The sequence below is a fragment of the Bos grunniens genome, chromosome 25, assembly GCF_055505025.1.
Source record: "Bos grunniens cultivar Pamir isolate PY7600 chromosome 25, Bosgru_T2T1.0, whole genome shotgun sequence".
Classification (NCBI taxonomy): domain Eukaryota; kingdom Metazoa; phylum Chordata; class Mammalia; order Artiodactyla; family Bovidae; genus Bos; species Bos grunniens.
The window spans coordinates 35371689-35390344 of NC_141189.1; the positions used below are offsets into that span (position 1 = coordinate 35371689).

General features: G+C 50.1%; 1 protein-coding gene across 5 annotated transcripts in view; it reads right to left on the bottom strand.

Moving 5' to 3' along the window:
- Positions 1-12493, bottom strand: part of ABAT (4-aminobutyrate aminotransferase) — an 86859-nt gene extending 74366 nt beyond the window's left edge. For all 5 annotated transcript variants that reach the window (XM_086375832.1, XM_086375834.1, XM_086375833.1 and 2 more), the window contains exon 1: positions 12398-12493. The gene's annotated coding sequence lies outside the window, so the exon portion shown is untranslated. The remainder of the gene's footprint in view (positions 1-12397) is intronic.
- Positions 12494-18656: the final 6163 nt, after the last annotated feature.

Here is an 18656-nt window from a genome sequence, read left to right on the forward strand (position 1 = left end):
GGATTATTGAAAGCTTTAAATGAGATAATCCAAATAGAACCCAGTGCCTGGCAGGTAGAAAGCTTCCGACCACTCACACTTATCATCTAATCTGTGTGTGTGTGTGTGTGTGTGTGCTCAGTCGCTCAGTTGTGTCTGACTCTTTTGCGATCCCATGAACTGTAGCCTGCCAGGCTCCTCTGTCCGTGGGATTTTCCAGGCAAGAATACTGGAGTGGGTTGCCATTTCCTTCTCCAAGGAATCTTCCCAGACCAGGAATTGAACTCAAGTTTCCTATATTGGCAGGCAAATTCTTTATCACTGAGCCACCAGGGAAGCCCTAATAATCACAAATACGCTATTTCAAAAGGCAGTATTGTTGCCATTTTACAGATGGGGAAACTGAGACCCAGAAGTCACAACTTCCAGGGAGCTCAGAAGGCCAGCTACACAGCTACTTTCCATAGGACTTCTTCCTTGACCCCCAAAGGAACAGCTAAGCAACAGACTCCAACCTAAGCCCATAGCAGGATGTCAAGGGGCTGCACAGGGTTGAATCTGATCAATTACTGCAAATGATCCAAATTGTTGGCTGCCTCTGGAAGCGCTTTGAACTTTGAACCCACTCACCACTAGCTTTATTCAGCATTTTGGACTTTCGAACACTGCTTTCTCATTTGCCATCGCAGCTGGTCTTCCCAAACTCTATTGTGATCATCAAAGGATAAGACAAGATTATTCCCCTTGATGGATGAGTAAACTGAGGCCACAGTAAACAGCGGCATCCATGGGGCTTAGTATTAGCAGAGGTCCAGGTCCGTATGCCTGGGTTTCTCTCTAGACTTGATGTTTTTATTATGAGAGCCTGAAGTCAATCATCTATTCTGAGCCTGCATTTTCCGCCTCTGAAACCTGATCAGTCTTTCCTCTTTAGGTTGTTATGAGCAATGAGATGAGCAAATACACATGAAACCCTCAGAACAGCCCTAGCACCCCCTGAATGCTCGGCAAATATGAGCTGCCAGTGTTTATGGGCCGTTGCAATAGGATGGACAGAGCCTAAGTTGAAAGTCTGTCCAGGGTCCTCTGAATGTTTGCTCTTGTCCCTGAAACTTATCATTACCCTGGCAGCCCAGCCCTGGATCCCTCTGGGACCCTGACCCTAGGTCATCGCGTCCATGCTCTTCTGTGGGTGGCTCTTCTTTGAGTCCCGTTTTCAGCCCCTGGGAGGACTGTGCACTTACGACTGGGGCAGAACGCCAGCCATGCAAATCCGCATGCAGGCAGTAATTTGCACAAATGCTCCTCGGTGTGCTCATTTCCAGCCTGTCCCCAGAACGGCACTCGGCTTGCAAAGCCAGCAGAGAGCTATTTACAGCTCTGGGCAAAGAGAAGGGAGGCAGGCTCTGATCTCACATGGGAATGGCCCTGCTGAGGTGGTGGTGGCTTGCTCTTTTGGCTGCTTTAAGAGGCTGTTCAGCCAGTCTCGCCCTGAAGGAGCTTCGAGGTCCTGAAAGCTTTTGCTGAAAGGCCAGGGATCCGCCCCCACGATTGTCTGATTCCCTCAGGGAACCCACACGCAAAGTCAGGGGACCTGTGTCCCTGCTCCCGCTAACAGCTGCTGAGCCATCAGGGAAGCCTGACCAATAGCTGCCTGTAGACTCTAAACATCTAGAGAAAGGGATACAGGAGACCTGTCAAAACCATGGACAGCTCTAGCCGCTCTAGGTCAGGGATTGACAAACTAGTTGGGAGGTGGGAGACATCCGGCCCCCCCAGCCTGTTTGTGTAAATAAAGTTTTATTAGCACACAAACACATCCATTCATTTACATTTCACGGTACAGTCGAGTGGTTGCGACTATAGCTGCATGGCCCACAAAGCCTCAAATATTTACTATCTGTCCCTTAAAAAAAAAATCTGCTGAGCCCGACTCTACGTGAAGCCCCCACCATCTCATCTTCTAACAAACAGGCTCCTCCTACAGTCAGTCCACTTTCCATGAAGCTTCCTGAAGAGTATTTCTCAAGTGCTAATCAAATCAGGTCACCTCCTTACTTAAAACCCTTCCAGGTTCCCCAGGGGTCTCTGGGTCAAGTCTAAACTCAGCATCAAGGGTCACCAGGCTGTTTATGATCTGGCCTTCTCACAGCTCCCCTCTTCTTAGCCATCCACCCTGGGGAGCCTCTGCCAAACACCTCCCTGAACATTGGTTTTTTATTTAAAAAGCCATCTCTGGAAAACTATGCATTGTTTACATACCACACAAACTTTTAAGATATCTGATTCTAGCCTTGTTCATTACATTATCTTCCAGCTATTTTTTTTCCAACTCTTTCTAAGTTGTAGGAATCTGATGTGTGTATGCATGCTCAGCTGCTTAGTCGGTCCAACTCATTGCGACCCTATGGACTGTAGCCTGCCAGCCTCCTCTGTCCATGGGATTTTCCAGGCAAGAATATTGGAATGGGTTGCCATTTCCTCCTCCAGGGGAATCTTCCCAACCCAGGGATCGAACCCATGTCTCTTGCATTGGCAGGTGGTTTCTTTGCCAGTGAGTCACCTGGGAAGCCCAGGAATCTCACAGAGGAGCCAATTCTGTCTTGTCCAGTCATTTTTTTTGCCTCCATTTGCAATGGAGTTCACCATTCCTTTACTCCATAGACAACTGTGCTTTATTTGACTTTTCCTTTGAACCTCTTCCAACATCTGCTTGGTTCTTTCATTGAATGAACTTTACAGAATCATTAACTGTTCATCTTTGTATCTCTAAGGGAGTCATGGTTTTATCACCACCCCCCCTTTTACTTTTTCCTGAAGATTTTAAGAGTTTTCCATGAAGTCTGTGAGCCCCTGTTTGTGTCCTATCTGTTGAGAATATCTTTCCTGTCTTTTCTGCCTTTTCCTCCAGAAATTTCTTTCCCAGCATGCCCAGGTGCAGAGACAGAGAACCTCTTCCTTCTCTGAGCTCCTCCCTCTATCTACTATCTACTCCCACCTTCCTGGTACTCTTCTCTCTGACTGGTTGTTTATGGGCCTGTTCCCTGATAGCTGGGCTTCCCAGGTGGCACTTGTGGGAAAGAACCCTCCTGCCAGTGCAGGAGACATAAGAGACTCTGGTTCGATCCCTGGGATGGGAAGATCCCCCGAAGAAGGGAATGGCAAACCACTCCAGTATTCTTGTCTGGAGAATCCCATGGACAGACGGGCTTGGCGGCCTATGGTCCATAGCGTCACAAAGAGTTGGACACGACTGAAGCGACTTAGCACACACAGCACATCCTGACAGCTAGCCTAGAAGATCCTCTGGTGTGGGAGACCTTGTTTTCCTTGTTAATACCATACACGGGATGCCAATGTCTGACATCTACAAAGTACTCAACAAACACTGGCTGAATAAATGAAAAAAAAAATACCATTTCAGGACTTCCCTGGTGGTCCAGTGGCTAAGAATCCGTCTGCCAATGCAGGGGACACGGGTTTGATCCCTGGTCCAGGAAGACTCTGCATGCCACGGGGCAAATAAGCCCGTGAGCCACAACTCCTGAACCTGTGAGCCCAGTCTCAGAGCCACAAGTCCTTAGCCCACATGCGCCCTGGAGCCTGTGCTCTTCAGCAAGAGAAGCCACCACAATGAGATGCCCGCGCACCTCAACTAGAGAGAACCCGCACAGCAACGAAGACCCAGCACAGGAAAGACAGATTAATTAATAAAAAAATACCATTTCAGTTCCTGTTCTTGGCCCACTTTTAAATCATCTCCCAGCTCTCCACGTGTGAAAAGCACCCCAGCAGCCTCTGAACGCTACCCTCCCGCCCTGTATTTTCACATGTCGTAACCGTGGCCTTTCAACTGCTCCCCTCTAGGAAACGGATGGCCATCTCTCCATTCTGCTTTATGGTCATCGCCTGACCTTGAGCAAGACGCCACCCCTCTGGCTTTCCAATGGGTGAAGCAAGATCAGTTCAGGCATTCCAAGAGATAAAATACATCAGGCGGGGAGATACGGATGGCCAGTAACACCCTAATGATGTTCCCGCTCAGGCACCATTTACAATGTAACAGATGCTGTCAAGGTAACACATCAGCGAGGCTACAGGGGTTAACTTTGAGTTCTCAGGTTACAGAGATGGCCAAGGACGAGCTTCCCAAACTACCTGAAGGTGTATACGAACCCCCTTGTCCCCCCAGGATAGTGTTAAACCGCAGACTGCACTTTGTAGGATGCTGGGTGGGGCCCAAGCGCCCACATTTTCCCCCCAGCTCCCCAGCGATGTCATGCCACTGGGTGCTGGACCACACTTTGAGCAGCAAGATGCCATGACACAGTGGGTCCCAGCTTTGCAGGAACTCTCCGAGCAGTGGCTGAAAGACAGATAACCAGTACGTGGCTGATGTGTTGTGTACTCAGTCACTTCAGTCGTGTCCGACTCTTTGTGACTCCATGGACTGTACCCTGCCAGGCTCCTTTATCCATGGGATTTTCCCTGCAAGATTACTGGCATGGGTTGCCATTCTCTCCTGCAGGGAATCTTCCTGACCCAGAGATCGAACCTGCGTCTCCTGTATCTCCTGCATTGGAGGCAGATTCTTTACTGCTGAGCCACTGGGGAAGCCCTGGTTGCTGATCGTTCAAAGTAATAAACGTTAGTGTCCAAGTGGGAGAGGCTGACAGTTAAGACTATGAGACTCCGAGGACGGACAAGTTGGTGAGCGGGGGTAGTCGGATGCAGGGTTCCCAAGGGACATGGAAACCAGGTTGGGAGCATTCTGCCAGGCCGGTGACTCAACAGAGTGATAATTCTGGTGGTGAGACCTGTCGATCTCTGTTTTAATACATCCTCCAGGGGATTCTGATGTGCAAGTCTGAGAACCACTGTGCTAGGCAGAAAGGGGTAGAATATTCCAGTTGGAAGAACAATGTTTTGTTTCACATAGTCGACTTTCAGGCACATGTCCAGACCCTGTAAATTGCATTCATTATTTCATCTATCTATCCATCCACCCACCCATCCACCCACCCATCCAACATCCAACAGATAAGTTGTGAGTGCCCACTAGGCATCTTGTTAGGCACAAGAAGTTGTAGATAGACATGCCTGTCTAAGCTCCTAAACCACTGATTTCCAACCAGGGGATATCTAGCAATGTCTGGGGACATTATTGCTTGTCACAACTTGGAGGTAAGTGTGCTACTGGCAATGAGTGGGATAAAACCCAGAAATGCCGCTGAACATCCCATAGTACACAGGACACCCCACCCGCCTCCATGCCCACCCCACCCCAGCCATGGCAACAGTGTTGTAAAAACACTTTGTTCTGGGAATTCCCTGGTGGTTAAGTGGTTAGGACTTGGTGTTTTCAGTGCTGGAGCCTGGGTTCAATTCCTGGTTGGGGAACTAAGATTCTGAAAGTTGCAAAGTGTGGCAAAAAAAAGAAAAAGAAACTTTGCTCTAAACTAGGAACCCCTGGAGGGCAGGAACTGTACGGCAGTCACTTTGACATCCCAAAGTCACGAGACAGGGCCTGACCCCCAGGAGCTAAGCGAATGTTTAAATGCAAGAGGAAATAGCAAGACAAAGATATACTTAGGTATATAAAGAATTCTTACATGACAACAAAAAGACAAACATCCCAATTCAAAAATGTGCAAAGGACTTAAACGGACCTTTCCTCAAAGAAGATACACAAAAGGCCAATTAGCACATGAAAAGATGTTCAACATCACTATCATTCAGTTCAATTTAGTTCAGTTCAGTCGCTCAGTCGTGTCTGACTCGTTGCGACCCCATGAATTGCAGCACACCAGGCCTCCCTGTCCATCACTAACTCCCGGAGTTCACTCAAACTCACGTCCATCGAGTCGGTGATGCCATCCAGCCATCTCATCCCTTGTTGTCCCCTTCTCCTCCTGTCCCCCCAATCCCTCCCAGCATCAGAGTCTTTTCCAATGAGTCAACTCTTTGCATGAGGTGGCCAAAGTACTGGAGTTTCAGCTTTAGCATCATTCCTTCCAAAGATCACCCAGGACTGATCTCCTTTAGAATGGACTGGTTGGATCTCCTTGCAGTTCAAAGGACTCAAGAGTCTTCTCCATTAGGGAAACATAAATCAAAACCACAGTGAGATAAAGTAAGAAAAAAAGATAACCACCCCTCCAATCAGATACTGCTTCATATCCACTAGAATAAGGTAATACATTGTAATACTAGTAATCAGAAAATAACAAGTGTTGACAAAAATGTGGGAAAAATTGGAACCCTCACACATTGCTGGTGAGCTTGTAAAATGGTGGAGTCTGGCATGGCGATTCTTCAAAAGGTTAAGCAAAGAGCTACCATGGGACCCAGCAGTCCCACTCCCCAAAGAACGGAAAGCAGATCTTCAAGCTGCAATTTGTACACACATGTCCACAGCTGCATCATTCATAGCCGTCAAGTTGGAAGCCCAAATGCCCCTCAACTGACAGACGGATAAACCAACTGGCATATAATCCATGTGATAGAATATTATTTAGCCATGAAAAGGAGCAAAGTACTGATATATGCTACTGCAGAGAAGTCAGACCAATATGCCACATGTTGGATAATGCCATTTATATGAAATAGTCAGACCAGGCAAATCTATCGAATCAGAAAGCAGATGAATGGTTGGCAAGGGCTGGGGGAAGGGAAGGTGACTGCTTCATGGGGACAAGGTTTCCTTTCGGTATGATAAAAGAGTTCTGGAACTAGAGAGAGGTGACGATTGCACGACATTGTGAAAGTACTTAATGTCACTGAATTGTACCTTTTAAAATTATTAAGGGATGTAGCCGGCAGTCCAGTGGTTAAGATTCTTCACTCCTAATGCAGGGGACATGTGTTTGGTCCCTGGTTAGGGAACTAAGATCCTATACACATTTTTTTTTAATCACCTGGGGCTTCCCAGGTGGTGCAGTGATAAAGAATTCGCCAGCCAATGGGGGAGATGCAAGAGATGCTGGCTTAAACCCTGCGTCGGGAAGGCCCCCTGGAGAAGGAAATGGCACCCCACTCCAGTATTCTTGCCTGGAGAATCCCATGGACAGAGGAGCCTGGTGGGCTACAGTCCATGGGGTTGCAGAGTCGGATACAAATGAGCACACAAGCACTCTCTTGCACACACTGCGCAGTAAACGCTCATCCAGTCTCTATTGTGTGGCAGGGACAGTGCTCTGCATTCAGGATGGAAGTGAAAGAGACTCGAATGTACGTCTACTCCCCAGGGAGACAGATGGGGAGGAAACCCAGCCAACAGTTACAGACCCAAGGAAGCCTCGGATGTTTAAGCATTCAGTTCTGAGGATAAACGGATCCTCGCTGGGGGAGGCTGGAGGCAGGAAGGGTCACGGAGACACCTTTTGAAGGAGGAGGGCAATTTGCCCTTGGGAAGTCGACCCCAAGACAGAGAGGATGTGTGATCAGAGGCTGTACCAGGCGATACCACTCCTGGGATGGGTAAGACAGTTTAAAATGCCTGGCGCCTCCAGGAAAGCGAGGCTAGTCAGACGTGGCGGAGACAAAGGAGGACATGCAGCTCAGAACCACTTCCTGGGCCTTCTGTAGGGGTGCAGTGGGGAGCGGGTGGTGCGTTCTGGAAGCCCTCAGGCTCCCCAGCTGTCACCCATGATGCTTTTGTCCCAGGCTTTCTGGCAAGGAGGGCAGACAAGGAGAGAGAGGAAGGGGGAGAGCAGGGCTCACACTACTGAAGAGGGACTAGGTACCAGGTGCTTGAACAAGGGTTTCAGCCAATCCTCACAGTAACTCAGAGCCGCGTTCTCCTTTTGCACCTCTGCCTACCTTCCCCCCCTTTCTCCCTTTCCTTCTTTTCTTTCTTTATTCCTTCCTTCTTTCCTCTCTTTCAACTACCATTGCCTTTCTAAAGATGGGAAAATGTGCCACTAACAAACAGAATGTCCATGGCCTAGGCTGTCATGCTGTGAGGGTAAAAAGTGAAGTGAAAGTGTTAGTGGCTCAGTCGTGTCTGACTCTTCATGACCCCATAGACTGTAGCGCCGCCAGGCTCCTCTGTCCATGGGATTCTCCAGGCAAGAACACTGGAGTGGGTAACCATTCCCTTCTCCAGGAGATCTTCCCCACCCAGGGATTGAACCCAGGTCTCTCGCGTTGCAGGCGGATTCTTTATCATCTGAGCCACCAGGGAAGCCCCCCTCATGCTGGTGGAAGCCCAGTTCAGCTCTGGTCAGTGTGACCTCAGGCCCCACCAGGATGCTGGTGACAAGAGTCCCCTGTGGGCAGGGCGGAGGCTCAGCCTGTGGACATGAGGCCTCAGATCTCTGTCTCTTGGCTCCAGAACTCTTAGGAAGCTCAAAGGCCTGAGTTCCGGTCACTGGCAGCTTCTGGCATGACCACTTCCCAGGAAAGAGGGACTGGGTGTGCAGGAATGTCCAGTCCTCAGACCCTGCCTGCCTCTCTTTCCTGGGGGCCAGGCAGCTGAAAGAGCCCCAGCCTGGTGTGCAGCGTGGATAAAGGACTCTGAGCAAGTCTCAGTCTCTGGGGGCTGTGCCTGGCTCACCTTTAATGCACGGTAAGCTGGCTAAAGGATCCTGTTTCCTCTTGCCCCCCATGGATAGACACACACACACACACACACACACACACAGAGGCCCCTTTCATGTTTCTCGCTTCCCTATATGTATGTACATATACTTACTAAAATACCTATATATTGATCCTGTGACTTTTATCATTTTCAGTAAATGATGTCTTAGAGATCTCTCCACGTCAGGAGCATAGTTCCACCCCATTCTCCTAAACAGACGGCTCATTTTTCCACATAATGTAACCCCTTCCCATCTTGGATTGCCAAGCCCTTGGGTGAACATTCCTGCACTGGCCTAGCATTGCTACAGGAGATTCTTTCTTAGCTGAGGGATGGCTGGGCCCCAGAGCTTGCAGTTAAAATTCTGAGACTGCTAAAGGAACTGAGAAGGCTCCAGAACTAGGTTATTTCTAAAACTGTCTTTGACTTCCAGCAGGGACAGTTGCTTTGACTTCTAGCAAGGATGGGGGTAATGCTGTTAGCAGAGTCCTTCAACCTCCGTGGGCCTTAGCTCACCTGTAAAATGGGAAACCTACAGCAATGCACATGGAGGTGCTCTGGATTTTCCTGTTGAAATGTGAGGGGTTAATATTGCCCTCAACATCGGGAGGCTCAGCAGTTGACACATGACCTCTATGATGCACAAAGCGGAACGAGGAGCCTAAATAAGAAGGATGCTCTCCTAACATCAATCATCCACTATGAGTGGAGAATCTACCTGAGACCAGCAGTTCTCAATGCGGGGAGGGGGATTTTGCCCCCCAGAGGACATGCTTGGAGATTATTTTAGTTGCCATCACTAGAAACGGTTGCGACTGGCTTTAATGGGTAGAGGCTAAGGATGCTGCTCCACACCCTACAATGCGTGGGACAGCCCCCCTCCCCTGCCCCTGGCAACACAGAATGATCCGGCCCCAAATGGCAACACTGTTGCCCTGCTCTAGACCTATCTCTCTGGAGAATCCCAGGGACGGGGGAGCCTCGTGGGCTGCCTTCTATGGCACAGAGTCGGACACGACTGAAGCGACTTAGCAGCAGCAGCAGCAGACCTATCTCTTATCTGATGCCTAGCCTCTCCCCCCACCAACAAGCCCAATTCAAAGATGAGGAAACTGGGGCTCAGAGAGGCCTGCCCAGCTGCCCAGCCAGCGGTAACAGAAGTAGATCCCCGGCTCCATCTGACTTTAGGGTCTGGGGTGCATTCCACATCCCGCACCATCTCTGGGAAGACACCATCCTAGTCTCGAAGCAAGAGCTGACTTTTCGCTGCCTGACAGGTGATCTACATCTTGAGTCTTAAGTCTTACCTAAAAGCATAAGCCCCCTACCCAGGTTTAGAGGTTTTATGACTTGTCATAATCACTGCTTCCCCTCACTTGCCATATGCCATGTACTTTACCAAGATGAACTCATTTTACCGTAATAAGGACACTAAGGGAATTAGTTGCAGAGAGGTTAATAATTCCACCAAGACGCATACTAAGTAGCAAATCTGGGCTCTGACCCTGAATAGAGGGGCCAGAGATGGATCCCTCAACCCCCATTGCACTAAGCTTCTCCCTCATACTGTGAACTTTCACCTTGGCACCTTGAACTTGGATCCCTGCTCCAACTTGGAGCGCTGCCAAGCCCTCAGCTGGAGGCAGTGGGGAGTCCCCACCTCAAGACCCTCCCATCTGTAGGGACCTGGTTGCTGCTGCTCTGTGGGGGTTCAGTGCCTCAGGAAAAGAAGCAGGCTCTGAGCTAGGGTGGGAGATGGCAGCAGAGAACTTGGGGTCACAGGGAAAAGGAAGCGATGGAGAGGGAGGGGGCCCTGGAGGGAGGGGCTGTGACTTCCATTGCAGGGGTGGGAGTGGGGGTGCTGTTCAAAGAGCCTGGAGCAAGCTTCACCTGCAACAGATACTCCAGCAGCAGCAGCAGCTCCAGACTAATACAACTGATCTCATTTGCCGTCCTGAGTCCATTCGGATTCTGGCAAGCCTAGACTTGGCAGTTGGCTCAATAAAAAGATGCTACGGGCTGAGCGGGGAAGTGCAGGGGCCCGGGAATGGATTCTATACAGCGACCTGCTGGGGGGCGGCACCGAGTTCCAGCTGTGTCCCCTCCCAGATGCGTGACATTGGCGGAGCCTCTGCACCACCTCTGACAAGTGGGGAGCCTGGTGCCCAACCACCTTGGTTCTAAATGTGAGGATGGGAGGTAGTATTCTGGACCCTGCCGGTCCACGAGTCCCAGAGAGGCTGTGACCAGCTTCGCCACCCACTGGCTGGGTGACCTTGAGCAAGTCTCTTCCCGTCTTGGTGCCTCTGCTTGCTCAACCGTCAAATGAAGGAGCAAGATCTTTGGTCTCAAGTCCCTGGGCGGTCTAAGGTCTCCAGGTAGCGCCATTTCTCTCTTTTCGGGGCTGACCTCTTTGGGCGTCTGGGACACACACTTCTCCTTTTTCCACCTCTCAGCTGCAGCTCCAAAGCAAAGCTCCTTGCTTTTTCTCCTCTGCTGCCACCCCTTACTCTGACCCACCGGATCAAAGCGGTTCCCTGCCCCCGTCAGGTCACCACCAACCTGTCCCTCAGTCCAGCTTCATTGAAGCCAGTCCGATGGATGGCTCCTGCAAGCATCTCTCTTGGCTAAGGGCCTAGGGAATTCCACCGGGCAATGTCCACAGGAGCTAGGAAGGGGGAGCCCCAGGAGGCAAATGGGGGCCCTTCTTTCTGCATGGACACCCTCTTCTCCAGAAGAGGGGTTGGTCTGTCTCAGGGGAGGATATTTGGGACACAGTCCTTTGTGTGTGTGTGTGTGTGTGGGGGCTCCTCACTGGTCCTGCTGCCTCAGAGGCCATCTCTGCTGGCAGTTTGGAGGCTCCAGGAATGATCTCTAGGCTGAGGAGCCCAGCTCTAAGGGTTTCAGTCTTCTAAACCTTCTTACTAAACCTCAACCTCTGCTCTTATCTCTGGCAATCGTGGGAGAGGAAAGGAGAGATGGGATCAGGTGGACTAGAGAGGTGGGAGGGATGGGACAGGGTAGGGGGGTGGTTAATGGGATGGGATTTGTGCGAAAGGGTTAAAGGGGTGGGGTGAGGTGTGTGGCTTCGTCCAGACCGGTGACCAAACCCTTGCCCTGTTTCTGAATGTGAAAACCCCTCCTCTTACATCTTGAGAAAGAGGAGTAACCTCCCAAATGCCTTAAATGTAAAGGTTTTTAAGGCAATCAGTCTTCTGTCTCTGATGGATGAAGGGGGACTGGGGGTGGAGATAGGCAATTGAGTCCAGTTTCTGAGTTGGTGGGGGGGGGGAGTGGGTTACACGGAGGTCTGTATTGCACTTGAGGGTTACATGCAGAGTCTCTGGCCAGCGATATCCTTCTTTTAGGAAGGGGCTTATTTTCCCTCCTGGAGGAAGCACCCCGTTATCTCCGAGCTGAGAAGGGAGGGTGGGGAGAAGAATCCAAACTTAGTTTTTTAGGGACGGGGGAGAGGCATGCGTCTCCAAAGAAATGATGGGCCCTAGAAATCCGGGGAGGCTGGAACCCACTTTGGGGGCGGAGGGAAGCACGTTCCATTCCAAGGGGGAATGTGGGGAGAGCAATCTTATTTCTAGAGCCGGGGGGCCAGGAAGGAAGGGCCCATATCCGAAGGGCAAAGGAAACTATTTTGCTCTCTGGACGGTGGACGGCTCTGTCTTTTCGGGACAGAGGGACCCGCGTCTCGGAAAGATGAGGGCTCGGTCTCTTAAGAGAAGATGCCCCGTTTTTGCTCCCTGGGGGGCAGGGCCGAAGGATTCCATCTCAGCTAGCGCGCAAGGGCTCGCCTCACGCGACCCGGCGCCAGGTCCTTACCTCCAGGCCTCTGCTCCAATGTGCAGACTCCGATCCGCCGGGCTCCGACTTCAGCGATCCGCGCCCTGCGCTCCGGCGGCGCCCGGTCTCTGCCCCGCTTCCCCCAGCGACTCGCCGGGCTCCTGGGCTCCGCCGAGCCGCGCTGGCCAATCAGAGATGCGGGTCCCGGCCCTCGCGCACGCCACGGCCAATGAGCGCGCCCGCTACGGGCCACCGCCCCCGGGAGGGCGGGGGAAGGCGGGCCGGGGGCAGAGTCCGGCCTCCCGGGGGCGGAGGAGCCGGGGGCCCGGAGGAGGGGCCGCGAGGGCCTGGATGGAGGAGCCGGGTTGCGACCGCGGCGGCGAGGAGCCCCAGCCGAGCTGGGGTGTGAGGAGCCCGTCTCTGAAATGGAGGGCGGGAGGGGGGGGGGAGGCTCTCTAGGCTGGTTTAACCTAGACCTTAATTGCCCCCTGCCCCTTTTCTGGATACTGGGGGCTGCAGACGTGTGTAGCTGCCCCCTCTGCACCATGAGCCTTAGATCTCCGGCTCCGGGAAACCTAGATTCAGAGTTAGACAAGGTTCCGTAAGAAAGGGAGGGCGAAAGAGCATAGGGTCCCCTTCCACCCACCACCACCCCCCGCCCACGCACACCCTCCCTCCTTGCAAGTGCTCAGGGCCTTCTGGCTCTCAGCTCCCTGAGCTGCCATTCATTTAACACCTCCCAGCGAGTGCAGCCTTGGGGCAGTGCAAAAATCACTGGACTAGGCGTCCATGGTTCCTGCTGCATGTTCTCGGGCAGGTCACTCTGCCTCTCTGCTCCTCAACAGTAAGTGGAGACAGCAGTGATAACACCTCCTTCATGAGCACAAGTGAGAGGGTAGATGTGATGAAGCTGCCTTTACAAAAATTGAAGTGCTGTATGAAGACTGCTGCTGCTGAGTCGCTTCAGTCGTGTCCGACTCTGTGCGACCCCATAGACAGTAGCCCACCAGGCTCCCCCGTCCCTGGGATTCTCCAGGCAAGAACACTGGAGTGGGTTGCCATTTCCTTCTCCAATGCATGAAAGTGAGAAGTGAAAGTGAAGTTGCTCAGTCGTGTCTGACTCTTAGCGACCCCATGGACTGCAGCCTACCAGGCTCGTCCGTCCATGGGATTTTCCAGGCAAGAGTACTGGAGTGGGGTGCCATTGCCTTCTCCGGTATGAAAACTAGCTAATACTAAAGTGTGAATAACTGCTAGCCCAGTAGCTTTCTAAAGGTATTTGGAAAGAGGATGCATTCGTTCAATGGTAAAATCAAAGACACAGGAAACTACCCATCAGAAAACAACAAGAGCTCACCAAGTGCTCATGATGAATAGCTGTTCCAGAATTAAAAATGCCAGGAAAGAATACAGCTTGGGTTTCCCCACTCAGCCTGATCAGGTAACTATTTCCTTTGTTTGCATCTTGCAAAACTCTGAGTTCCTTCCTTCCTGTCTTCCATGAATCCAGGCTGCCCTATCTCCGATTAGGTGAGCAGGACTACAGTCCTGGAAATTAAGATAAATATAAAACAAAACAAAACAAAAAGTTGGTGGGGGGGAGCTTCCCAGGTGGCTCAGTGGGTAAAGAATTCACCTGTAATGTAGGAGACACAGGAGATTCAGGTTGGATCCTTGGGTTGGGGAGATCCTCTGGAAGAGGGCATGGCAAACCACTCCAGTATTCTTGCCTGGATAATCCCATAGACAAAAGAGCCTGGCGGGCTACAGTCTATGGGGTGACAGAGTCGGACACGACTAAAGCAACTGAGCATGCCAAAGCGAATGAATACATTTAAAAACCGCCGAACAAACCACCTGCCCTCTAGTGTGGTCTGTGACTCCAGGGACCAAAAGAAACGATACATAAGAATAGTACAAAGGAGGGCTTCCCTGGTGGTCCAGTGGTTAAGAACCTGCCTGCCAATGCAGGGGACACGGGTTTAATCCCTGCTCTGGGAAGATCCCACATGCCGAGAGGCGACTAACAATGTGGGCTACAACTACTGAAGCCTGCGAGCTCTAGGGCCTGTGTTCCAGAATTAGAGAAGCCACTGCAGTGAGAAGCCGCTGCTCCACTACTAGAGAGTAGCCCTGGCTCACTGCAGCTAGAGAAAACCCGAGTGCAGCAACGAAGACCCAGTGCAGCCCCAAAGAAGAAGAATACAAAGGAACGGATAGAACATACCACTGAACCACAGTTCTACTAAAACCGAGAGCTTTGCCAGTCTCTTTGGTATGTTAATGCTGTCACCTTGCAGACCTTTATGAGGCCTGGGTTACAAATTTTTCCTTAAAACCCAAGCCATGCAGATAATCCCTTTCACTGTCCAAAGAAATAAAATGGTCAGTAAATGCGGAAGAAAGGAAGGTTTGCCGAAGAAAGACAAGTTAAAGAGATGGAAAATTTCATCTACCAGAATGGCCTTGTTTTTATTATTATAATTAGCATTATTTGTGGAGGTTTCAAGGAAGTGGACAATTTCATAAATTGCTGTAGGTAATATCAATGTTCAAAGCCTTTCTGGGAAGAAACTGAGTATTCCTATTCAAAAAATCTGAAAAATAAGCTTACCCTTTGACCTAGCAGTTAAACCTCTATGAATTTATCCTAAAACAATGAAAGGTGCTAAAGTTTAGTGATAAAGTGGTTTACTGTCATTTTGTTTCTTGTAGCAAAAATCTAGAAACAACTAATAAGTACTTATAAGTTGAGTACAACAGGGACTCAGAAAGGACATCTGTTGCATGAAATTAGACGTCTCCAATACAGCATAGATGTTGAATATTGAATGGTATGGAATTAAATAAAACATAGGTATTGAATATTGAATGGTTTACACAAAATATTAAGTGAGTAAAAGATATTTGCCAAAAAAAGCTTATTTGGTGTTCTATTTTTGGTAAATCTAGATAAATAGATATCGATAAATCAATGCTGTCTAACAGAACCTTCCATGATGGTGGAAATGTGCTATTCAATATGGTAGCCACCAGCCATAGGTAGGCATGGAACACTTGACATGTCGTTAGTTGATTGTGAAATGGAATTTTAAAATATTATCTAACTTTTGTTTTAAGTTAAATAGTCACACATTGGTGGTGGTGGTGATTTAGTCCTTAAATTGGGTCCAACTCTCATGACCCCATGGACGTAGCCCGCCAGGCTCCTCTGTCCATGGGATTTCCCAGGCAAGAATACTGGAGTGGGTTGCCATTTCCTCCTCCAGTGGATCTTCCCTACCCAGGGATCGAGCCCATGTCTCCCTCATTGCAGGTGGATTCTTTTACTGCTGAGCCACCAGGGAAGCTCCTGTCTATCACACTGGAGATCACCAATATAGATGATACATAGATCAATAGATTGAAAAAAAAATGCCCACTAGGAGAAGGCAATGGCACCCCACTCCAGTACTCCTGCCTGGAAAATCCCATGGGCGGAGGAGCCTGGTAGGCTGCAGTCCATGGGGTCTCTAAGAGTCGGACACGACTGAGCAACTTCACTTTCACTTCTCATTTTCATGCATTGGAGAAGGAAATGGCAAATGGCAACTGCAGCAGCAGTAGAGCAGAAGTAGTTATCTCTGCATGTTAAAATTGTAGATGACTATAATTTTATCTGCATGTTGCTGCTGCTGCTGCTAAGTTGCTTCAGTCATGTCTGACTCTGTGCGACCCCACAGACTGCAGCCCACCAGGCTCCCCCGTCCCTGAGATTCTCCAGGCAAGACTGGAGTGGGTTGCCATTTCCTTCTCCAATGCATGAAAGTAGAAAGCGAAAGTGAAGTTGCTCAGTCGTGTCTGACTCTAGCGACCCCATGGACTGCAGCCTTCCAGGCTCCTTCGTCCATGGGATTTTCCAGGCAAGAGTACTGGAGTGGGGTGCCATTGCCTTCTCCGTATCTGCATGTTACTTATGTCCCATTTTAAATATATATATATATATATATATATATATATATATATATACACACACACACACACACATTGCTTTTGTACTAAGAACAAATAGCTAACATGAAAAACAGAAAGCAAAAGTGTAAGTCAAATGCAACCCACCATCAGTTTACATGACCTGCAGTCTGGGCTATAAAATGGGGTTTACACTGTAAATGGTAGGAAAAAAAATGAAAAAAAGAATATTTTGTATCGCAAGAAAATCGCATACAATTCACATTTCATTGTGCATGAAGTTCTACTGGAACGTAGCCGCACCACCCACTTCTGGATGTCTGTGGCTGTCTTTGTGCTACCCCAGCAGAGCCGAGGAGCAGTTGCGACACAGACCATACAGCCTGCAAAGCCAAAAATATCTACCATCTGGCGTTTTCAGGAAAAGTTTGCCAAGCCCTGGTCTAAGGCAATCGGGGGAGACAAAGTGGGTGGCGTCGTCTTCATTCATGTTCATTCATTCATTCGTCTACGTATGGAGCATCACTGCAGGTTAGGGCCTGGCATAGGACATTCAGGAGGCGCTGCGTTGTTTCTGCTTGGGGGAGCCTGTGAGAAGGATTTTTAGAGCCAGGTGCTTCACAAGCTGGTTCTCAAATAGCTTCATTGTGACACTTGTGAAGAAAACTGTTGGCAGGTGGAGAAAGCCCTGTTCACCTTAGCTTTGCTTGCATTTCCCACAGCCCCACCATTTTCCTTGGGGCTCCAGATGTCTTCCAGAGGCTGACTGAGACCCAGGATTTGTTGTTCAGTCACCAAGTCATGTCCGACTCTTTGCAACCCCATGGATTGCAGCACACCAGGCTTCCCTGTCCATCACCAACTCCCGGAGTTTGCTCAAACTCATGTCCATTGAATCGGTGATGACATCCAACCATCTCATCCTCCGTCGCCCCCTTTGCCTGCCTTCAATCTTTCCCAGCATCTTTTCCAATGAGTCAGCTCTTCCCTTCAGGTGGCCAAAGTATTGGAGCTTCAGCTTCAGCATCAGTCCTTCCAGTGAATATTCAGGGTTGATTTCCTTTAGGATTGACTGATTTGATCTCCTTGCAGTCCAAGGGACTCTCAAGAGTCTTCTCCAACACCACAGTTTCAAAGCATCAATTCTTTGGTGCTCAGACTTCTTTATAGTCCAGCTCTCACATCTGTACGTGGCTAATGGAAAAACCATAGCTTTGACTATATAGACCTTTGTCAACAAAGTGATGACTCTGCTTTTTAATACACTGTCTACATTGTCATAGCTATTCTTCCAAGGAGCAAGTGTCTTTTGAGACCCAGGATGGGAACTCCTTAATATCTTTTTTTTTCTTCAAGATATTTTTTATTTGGCTGCACCAGGTCTCTGGGTTGTGGCAGGAGGGACCTTCCATCTTTGTTGCAGCATGTAACGTTGAAATATCCTCCACTGTCCTCTGCAGCCACAGGCAGGTGACAGCCCTACCCCCCCACCCCATGGTCCTATGTGTCACCAAGGGCCCGACATCTACCATGCTGGGTCCTGAGCGGAATGCCTGTGACCCTCGCCTCCTTGGCCCATCCTCCAGTCTGTGATACCGCCCAGCAAGTGCAGCTGGGTGGTTCCGTGTGAACCAAGGTGACCTTTGAGGTTTGGAGTCCTTAGAGGCTACAGTGGAGACCACTCACTGGGTGCCCACCCAGCCCTGCTGCTCACAGGCCCAGGGACCCCCGGGGGCCGCTCCTCCTCCCTTTCAGTTTTGCTGTTGTTTTTTGTTTAGTTGTTCAGTCACATCTCACTCTTTGTGACCCCATGGACTGTATAGCCTGCCAGGCTCCTCTGTCCATGGAATTCTCCAGGCAAGAATACTGGAGAGGGTTGCCATTTCCTTCTCCAGGGGATCTTCCCAACCCAGGGATCAAACCCACGTCTCCGGCATTGGCAGGCAGATTCCTTCCTGCCGAGACACCTGGGAAACCCTGACCTTCCGTTTCCTTGCCCATAAGAAGTGGTACTGCAAGATGTGTCTGCCCAGCAAGGAGGTTAGATGGTTGAGTTTCCCCTTGATTTCCCGTGTCCATCTGCTGGCTCAGGCACGGGGCTCACCCCCAGTTCCCAGGATCCTCACTGTTAAAAAGACCTCAAAGTCACACGATTGCATGGGATCCCAGGAGGCAGGTCCTCTGACAGAGCTTTACGGATGCAGTGTGCCCTACACGTGTACAGAAAGACTATTAACCTAGCCCAGGGTCAGCAACTGGGATGCCTGACTGTGTCTGGAGCAGGTTTGGGTTGTCATGAGCAGGGGAGGAGGGAGGCGCTGCTGGAAGCTAGTGAAGGAGGCCCTGG